The following is an 8,487-nucleotide window of genomic DNA, read 5'->3' on the forward strand; positions in this document are numbered from 1 at the left end:
TGTGGTAGTTGTTGGATGTGTTGCACTCAGGGCTGGCAGAGCCCACTCCCTGCCACCCTGCTTGTTTTCTCAGTGCAGGCTTTATGTTTATCCTCTGCTGAGGGAGACGTCGTGTTTCCATCAGGTTTTATTTACTCTTTTATAAGACTTCTCCCAGTTTACTCGAAGAGTTTAATTGGGCTCCAAAGCAGTTTGTCCTGCTCACAAAACCGTGCTGTTGCTCTGCTTCTGTTTTTCCTTTGGTGATGAGAGGCCTCTGGAGCTGAACCACCATCTCCTCCCTGCCTGTGGGCTGCGGAAAGGCTGGTGATGCATCTCTGGAATGGGAATGGGCACGGACACCTCTGCTCTCCTCAGCTTCCTCCACCCTGCTGTGTGTGGGGTTTCACCAGGATAGAGAAGGTCAGTGTCTCTCCAGCAGAGCTGTGCTCACAGCTGAGAGAAAGGATTTGTCCAAAATGATGTGATTTTAGTACAGCCTGAAAAACCATTCCTTATTTAAACACTTCCCAATTTAAACACTTATTTTTGTAGAGACAAAGTACAGTATAAAAACTGACTTCCCCAAAGACTCCCTGGGCCATTTCCCCAGCTCACAGAGCTGATTTCCTTCTGCAAGGAAGGAACCTCTTCCTTGAGGCACAAACTCTTCATTACAGGGAACAGAATATTTTTAGGAGCTCTGGGGAAGGGGACCCAGGCAGAGCATGTCCACGATTTTTGTCTGGTTTCCTACGGAGCAGTGTTTAGGAGCTGTGCTGGCTCTGTGCAGGCCACATGTCTGCCAGGCCTTCCCAGTGACTTTGCATCATCTGTGAAATGTCCAGTTTGCTACAAAGCCAGCAGGTTCCAAGGGTGTTGGCTTCCTCGAGGTGGGCAGGTGGAAGACAGAGGAACCTTTTAGCTCAAGGAAATCTCAGGGCTTGGCAGGCATCAGAAAATGCAAACAGGACCTCAGCCAGGTGGGACCTGTCCCCAGGAGACGCAACTTCAGTGGGCCAGGGCCACACTGCCTGTTTGATTCCCATCCCTGCCTCTGCAGGGTGCAGGCTGGCGAGGTTTTTCTGAGGGGGAGAGACAGGCCATAACATAAATAACACATAAACGTGGGATGTGTGTTACACACTGACAAAGTGTCAGTGATACCATGTACACATCTGTGTGTGTTTAAGTAAAAATCAGTGTGTTCAGAAGATGGAATCCAACCATTTTCATCAGTGGGAACTTTGTCTGGATAAAAGTGTCAAAATACAGTCAGTGCTGTGCAGGCTCATCTCTGCTTTGGAGATCTTAAAGTTCTTCAAACAACCGCGTGTGTGACTTTGCACTGGGAAGGATCTTCACCAGGGGAACGAGCACGTAAATTGTGGGACATTTGTAATCCAGATCCAGGCCAATCCAGAGGAAATCTGCAAAGCTGTCAATAAAGCAGGAGAACATTACGAATTAGTGCATGATAAATGAGCTGATGGGCTGGCAGCTGATCTTGTCGATACATTGAAATGTCATTGCTGGTGCCAGGCTGAAGTGCTGTGATGCTGGTCTTCCCTTGATTTGGCAATGGGGTTTTTGTGGACATGGTCATCATCATCATCTTGATGGCTAAACAGAGGAACCACTCTTCCTTCTCTGGAAAAGTGGGATGTATTAAGGGAGCACCTGGTGCTAAAGCCATGTCTCTCCTTAGTGCTCCATCTTTCTTCTTTAGCAGGAGTAAAATGCCATTTGCAAACAAATGTGCTGCATCTTCCCCTGCTTTCAAAGGCTGTGATGGTGGTGGGGGAAATTAGTGGCTTCTAAGCTGTGTGTTTCCTATTTGGCTTTTGCCTGGTTTTAAAATGCTATCTCCTTTCCTTTTCTACTTGTTGAGCCAACCCTGGCAAATCTTAGAAAGGAGCCCTGGAACACCCATTTTCTCAGCAACACTGAGGATATCGCCAGGCCTTATTCTCTGGGACTTGTCCTTAGGGTTGATGTAACAGATTTTTGGGGCGTTTACAGACAATAAATGCCAGTTCTGTGTGGAGAAGTGGGAGAAGAAACTGGGGCTAGGGAAAATATTTCATGGGCCTGTATGAAAAAAACTTAAAGCTGGTGCTGAGAGAAATAATTATCTTTAAGCAAACAATTCCACTTGGAATAAGAACATCCCAAGAGCATTTCCAGTCTTAGTTCAGGGGTGCTCTTTCCACACTCTCTCATTCAGTGGATTCCCTGCGCTCCTCCAGCTGGAGTTATAAAAGTGACAGGAAAGATTAATTAAATGTATCCCATCAGTTCCTCCTTGGCCCTTTGGCCAGAAGTCAGCTCTTCTGTATAGATCTCTTGATGTCTTAAGCCAAGCTGTCCCATGGGCTTTCCTGGGGACCACACAGACACTCAGCTGCTTTTGGCATTTTTTTTCTCTTAATTACCCACCTTCTAACAAGCAGTTTCTCCAGAGTGGGAAACAACTTCCTTTGAATAGCTTGGATGTGCTCGGCTACCGGGGAATGGCAAATCAATAGAAGCGTCTCTGTTGTGCCTTTTGCTCCTCACAACATATGAGTGCTATGAAAACACAGACCCACCAGTGGGGCTTGTTGCCTCCACACACACGTCTGAGGTTGTATCCATATGAATCCTGCTCCCCTGCCCAGTCTGGGGAGGCTCTGACCAGGAGCGAGCGCTTCCGAAGGCAAACGGGTTACGTGCGTTCCCACACGCCGTGTTCTTGAGGCAGAGACAAACTCCTGCAGTTACATAAGATGTTCGGCTTGAAGCTTTGCATAATTGTGTTCTTTATCTTTTCAATCTTGTGTGTTCTTGAATTTTGCTTTCCTGGCCAATGCAATTTATTACAATTAACTTGTAATCTGCTGCATTGGGCTTTATCATCTCTTCACTTGAGACGGGAAGCAATTATAGATCTCTAAAAGAGATGTCCTACTTAGACACAGCAAAATGTCTTTCACAGGATGCCGTGTTTTATAACAGGGGAGAGGATTTAAAACTGTGATAACATCCTGGAGTGCAAACTTGGGAGCTTTGTCCTTCCTGAGCTGTGCTGTCTCCCATCGATGAAGCTCTGCCCAGTGGCTGGAGCGGCTGTTGAGGGATTGCTGCTGCTGCTGCCCCATGTGTCACACCTGGCTCACTTTGCCGTCTAAAAGCAGTCACTCAATGCCATCTGAGATGCCACGGGGTAACTGTAACATCTGCAGACATGTTTTTGGCAGTGGGAGGTTTTTCCCTTCAGTACAGGGAGCTGTGGCAGAACAGGACCCCCAGAGATGTCTCAGAGGGTGTTGGGCGCTTTCTTCGGGAAACTGAAGCAGCTTTAGCTTGCAAAGCAAGACCAGCTCTGTGGCAAAGGGCTTGGATGGTCAGGCCTCTGAGTTCTCCTTGGAAATGTTTGTGCCTCTGGGTTTGACCCCGGGGACCAAAATCAATCCCCTGAAGCAAGTTATGGCTGGAATTCCCATGCTGGGGCACGTGTGTTTGGCCCTGGGGAGGGCTGGATGGATGCTCCGACTGTTTGGGAAAGCCCACCAGGTGGAGCTCGTGTTTGAGGGATCAAGCTCTAGCGAGAAGCTGGGAAAATAGGACATAGACCTGTTTTTTATTGGATTGTTTCAGTAATAGGGGTGAGTTGAGCAAGCCTGGCTTCCCAAGCTCTTGCTTGTAACAGGAAACGTTCAGTGCTAAAGATGCGGAAAGAGGAAATGTTTTTTGCAGCTAGAAGTGCTTGGAACTTTCACTGATGTTTAAATTTTCTTGTTGCTGTCTTATTTTATTTTGCAGACTGTTTTAGCACTCATTCCCTCAAATATATCTGTCCCTTAGTGTGTCTCTCATATTTAATTGTAATAACTACACCCCTTAGCTATTAAATCCGTGTAAAATCAAAGCAGTGGAAAACTTTCCTGGTAGTTTAAAAGGGAAAAAAAAGCCCAAACATTTGGGGAATGGAAAGAAAAAGTATTCAGCCTTAAACTTAGTTACCTAAAAGACAGCTAATAAAACTTTGGAGTGTGGCAAAGAAAGCAGAATTAAGCATGTCTTAGTCTGCAAAGGTGTAATCAAAAATTCAGAGGCCCAGCTACACGTCATTGCCGCGCTGATTTTGGTGTGCACGTCACCTCTCAGCTTCAAAAGCTTTTAAAACACACATTTTTAGAAGCCCATTTGTTACTTGTGCAATCACAGTGCTCCAGCAATACATCAGGGAGCAGTGTAAACACTCTGCCTATGAGGACATGGTGCTTATCTTCCACATGGGTGGTGCAGGCACTGCTGGGGTTTGGCCCCTGCTCCGTGCGCAGCCCGAGGCGGCCACAAGTCACGTTCTGCATGGAAAACACAGCAACTGGATGCCACTGATTTCACCTCCTGATGAGACAGGTGAGCCCTTGCAGCACACCTCTGTTCCTTGCCACCCATCCTGTTGGCACTGGGGACATCCTGGGGGTGAGGTGAGGCTGAGTTGGACTCGCTATCAGATTTATTTTAAGCTCCACCGACCGACCAAAAGCTGTGTTCATACTGAACAGCCTTTAATTTCAGCCAGCATGAAGCAGGCCCTCCTGCCTCATGCCATGGGATTTCTCGCTTTGTGAGACAAAAACCAGTCAGATGAGCTTTTATTCTAAATCATATAGGGTGAGCTTGCCTTCAGTAATGCCTTTAGAAGAACCATTCTGTAGCTGGCCATCGCACTCTGCCACTGCCTGGAGCTCTCCTGCGCTGTGTGCATGTGAATGCCAGCACACAAAACATCCCTGCTAATTGCTGAGTGCTGCTGGATGCACTTGGGTAGGAAAAAAAGAGCACATGTGCTTTAGCGGAGCTGGATGTGTGCTCTGAGTGCTGGCTGTAGTTCTGCAGTAGCCAGATGTGGCACCATGCTTAATTTAACCTCTCTTTGTGTTGTTACAGCCTGTAGTGCAGACCTTGAAAAGGGACAAAGTTGGAACCTGGGGCTCCCCAGAGGAGAAAGGTTTGCTCCTTGACAGTAATGACAGAGAATCAAATCTTAGCCCTGCTGTGTTTCAGGTTCTCCCAGTAATGGTATCGCTGGTCAATGAGTGCTAATTTCCCTTTTCTCTTTCTTTCTCGGTGTTTTCTGTCTATTCAGTAAATTGCATGTTTCGATTTCCTGGGAATCCTGTGTGCCACTGGTTAACCAGGAGGGAAGAAGTCTTGGTCTTGGAATGGGAGCTGAGGATGTCAAAGGCTGGCCCTCACTTTGAGAGAGGAAGGAGAAGTAGAGGAGGTTGATGCTGTGGATTTCTCAGCAGCCTGGAAGGAATTAGGACAGTGCAGACTTCCCTCGTCTGTTCTGAGTAAAGGTAAATCCTTCTTGATCAGTTGCCATCACATAAACCCAAAATCAGTTCTTCAAACCCATTCCAGTTTTTCGCATTTCACAGGCAACCACTTACAGAGTCCTCAGATTTGCCCTAAAAATTGCAATTACTGCTCTTGCACTGAGGATTTATGAGCAGCAGAACATCCTATTTGCCCACATGTGTGCAGAGCTGAAGGTAAGGGCACGTGAAGCATTAAATGTAAAAAAAAATAAAAAATATTTAGCATTTAGTTTCAAGTGCCATTTTTGAACAGCTGATTCTTGTTGCTCCATTGTGTGTGTGTGTGTAAATTGTGGTGGGAAAATAGTGACTTAAATCAACACTTTGCTGTGACATGTCTGAAACAATTATTCTTTGAAGACAGGAATATAACAAGAACTCGGGTCTGGGCTGTGTCTGTGGGAACACCTTCACACAAGAATTAAAGGGTGAGTGTTCTAGATCAAAGTAGCCTATACTTCATAATATGTCTAATTACCATACCAGTCATCTTTATTAAATTCATTTGTTTTAATTAAAAGAATAGATATTTGGCATCAGAGTTTACAGGGTCTGTTGGGCACTTGAGATTAAATCAATGGTTTGTTAACAATTTTATCCGGAAAGCAGATTAGATTATTTCAATTATGCAAAGTAGCACTGTTTTTCTTTCTCAGTAGAATGAAGTTATGATTAAGAAATAATGCTTGGAGCATGAAAGCTCTGCTTGTCATTATTTTTCACATTCATATTAGGGATTTTAGAATGAAGTTGTTCATCTTTAAACTGGTTTTATAATATTATATCGGATTTGGCAAAATAAAGCAAGTGCTGCAGTAGTGTCTAACAGCAGATGTTTTCCAATAGTGATATGGAAAAACCAATGCTGGATTCTTGATTCAATTGGACCATATTTAAGATGTGTATTGTATTTTTGTGCTGTTGGAGCAGTAAGTCTTGTTAATCAGTTCATAAAACGGTAGGATTAGAAAAAATGCACTGAAGGTGTAAAACAGTCAACGCCAGGAGAGTTTGCAGAGTAGCTTAATAAATAAAACATAATTGGATAAAATGGGCAAGTAATGAGTTGAGGGCAGCCCAAATGTGTAATTTCTTGGGGTCAGTGGCAATGCATCAGCTGGCAGTGCCTCTGGGTGAAGCCTGGAGGTGTTGTGGTGTTGTATTAACAGGGCTGTGCTGTTGGGGTGCCTCGTTTTATCCTGCTCCCCCAGCACTTCCAGGGGACGCAGGACAAACGCTGGCTTCAGTCGCCAGTGGCGCACCAACCACGGCACGTGCTTTTGATTTCCCTCAGGAGAGAGGGAGGAAAATGCCTCTTATTAGGAAAAGAAACCTAAGGGCTGGGGTTAGCAGGGAGGGGAGCCATGAGTGCTGGGCGCGGTGCTCGCTGCCTGGCTGTGCTCACGGAGCAGCAGCAGCACACGAGGGATGGTGTTGGCTCTGGCCCCACAAGGCCATCACAGCTTCAAGCAGCACCCACCTCCTCCCTAAAGAGCAGCAAATCCCCTCTTCCTCAGATCAAATCTGTAGGCAACATCAGTATTCCTGCTGGAAGTAGGAGCACGATCTCTACGTTCACAGCATTCGGTTTTAGCCTTTCCTGGGCGCTGCCGCTGCTCGGGTTCCACCTGGGCACTCGTGTGTGGCTCCTCTGGGGAAGGCAGTGGCAGCTCCCAAACCTGAGGCTTCCAAGATGCCCCTGGAGGCCCCTGCTGTCCCGCCCATCCCTCTTCTGGGAGAGTGTGCTCTGTGTGATGCTGCATAACTAAAACCCATCACAGCCTGGCTTATCAGGCAGCATCGATCGGTAAGGCTGGTTTAGCACCTCAGTTGATGATGTTAAAAAATAGCAATACCCTCTCCCTAGTAATAAACGCTAATCCATGGGCTACTGATAACGGATCTTCAGACCTGCACCACAATGAGAACCATATAATTGGGCAAAAAAATTGTGTATCCACAAAATTAAGCACACACGCGAGCACTCCCAGTGTCATCTGTCTTCCATACCAAATGCACGGCAGCGCCGGCTGCTAAAACTTGCCATGAATTATTTATGTGATGAATTATCCTTCTTTCTCCCCTCCTAGAATATCCAATTGCCCGTTTCCATTTTTGTTTCAGAAAGATTTATTATTCAGGATTTTTTTTTTCACTGGATAACTTTATTAAACATTTCCTGCTCTTTTTTCTCCACTGTACATAACACGCATCTTGTTTCCTGGTAGCACCTATCCATCCACTCTAACGGGGCCTCCCAGTGTGGGGAAACTGGGAGGAGTGCAGTTTTTACCCAGACAGTTTACAGCCCTCCTTGGGATCCAATTAGAGATGTTCAAAATTTGAGATATTTATTTGCTCACTGCAATCAAAGCTGTTTCAGCCCCCAAGGAAGCGATCCACGGCTACAGACTGCATGTGGACGAATAATTTGGTTACTCAGTTCCCTGGAAGCCTCTGAGAGGGTGGGAGGAGAAGGTGAGTGCCCAGAGAGAAATCATCCAGAGGTTTGCTGCTCTTCTGCCCCTTTAGTTTATCAGTTTTGCCCCAAAGGCATAAGGAACAGCATTTTACACTTGAGGACTTCTTGCCTTGGGTGTTTTATGTGACCATGCCTGGGACCTGTTCCTGTAAATGATTGTGAATCATTTCTGGTTCCAGGGAGGAATGTTTCAATGCCAAATTTCTGGGAGCTGGGATAGCAGCTGGGACTATCCCAGCTACTATTTAATGGATTTCAAAGGAATCACCTACACGGCAGAATTTTCTGTGTTTGGCTTTCATTGCTTGGTTTCCATTTAGGAGGCTGCCCCATTATTCCTTTCAGACATTCCCATAGTTTCCAGCATCGAAATCCCAAATCTGCTTCCTCTATCTGCACTGAATGTTTTTGTACCTTGTAAATTTTGGGAGAGGCGAATCTTGTTGTGGAAGTGCTTTAACTGTGCCTCTGGCTGGGAGTCTCACTCTGTGCTGGGCTTTAAATCACGACGGAGATTTACAGCGGCGATAGAGGTGGAACCGCAGGCATCCAAAACAAGAGTGATCTGTGCAGAGGAGCTGGTGTGCACACACCCCTGCAAATAATATCCCAGGGATGTCACATTGCTTCCCCTGGAACCACAGACAGTGATAC

This window comes from Cyanistes caeruleus, chromosome 5 (assembly GCF_971803275.1).
Source record: "Cyanistes caeruleus chromosome 5, bCyaCae1.hap1.1, whole genome shotgun sequence".
Classification (NCBI taxonomy): domain Eukaryota; kingdom Metazoa; phylum Chordata; class Aves; order Passeriformes; family Paridae; genus Cyanistes; species Cyanistes caeruleus.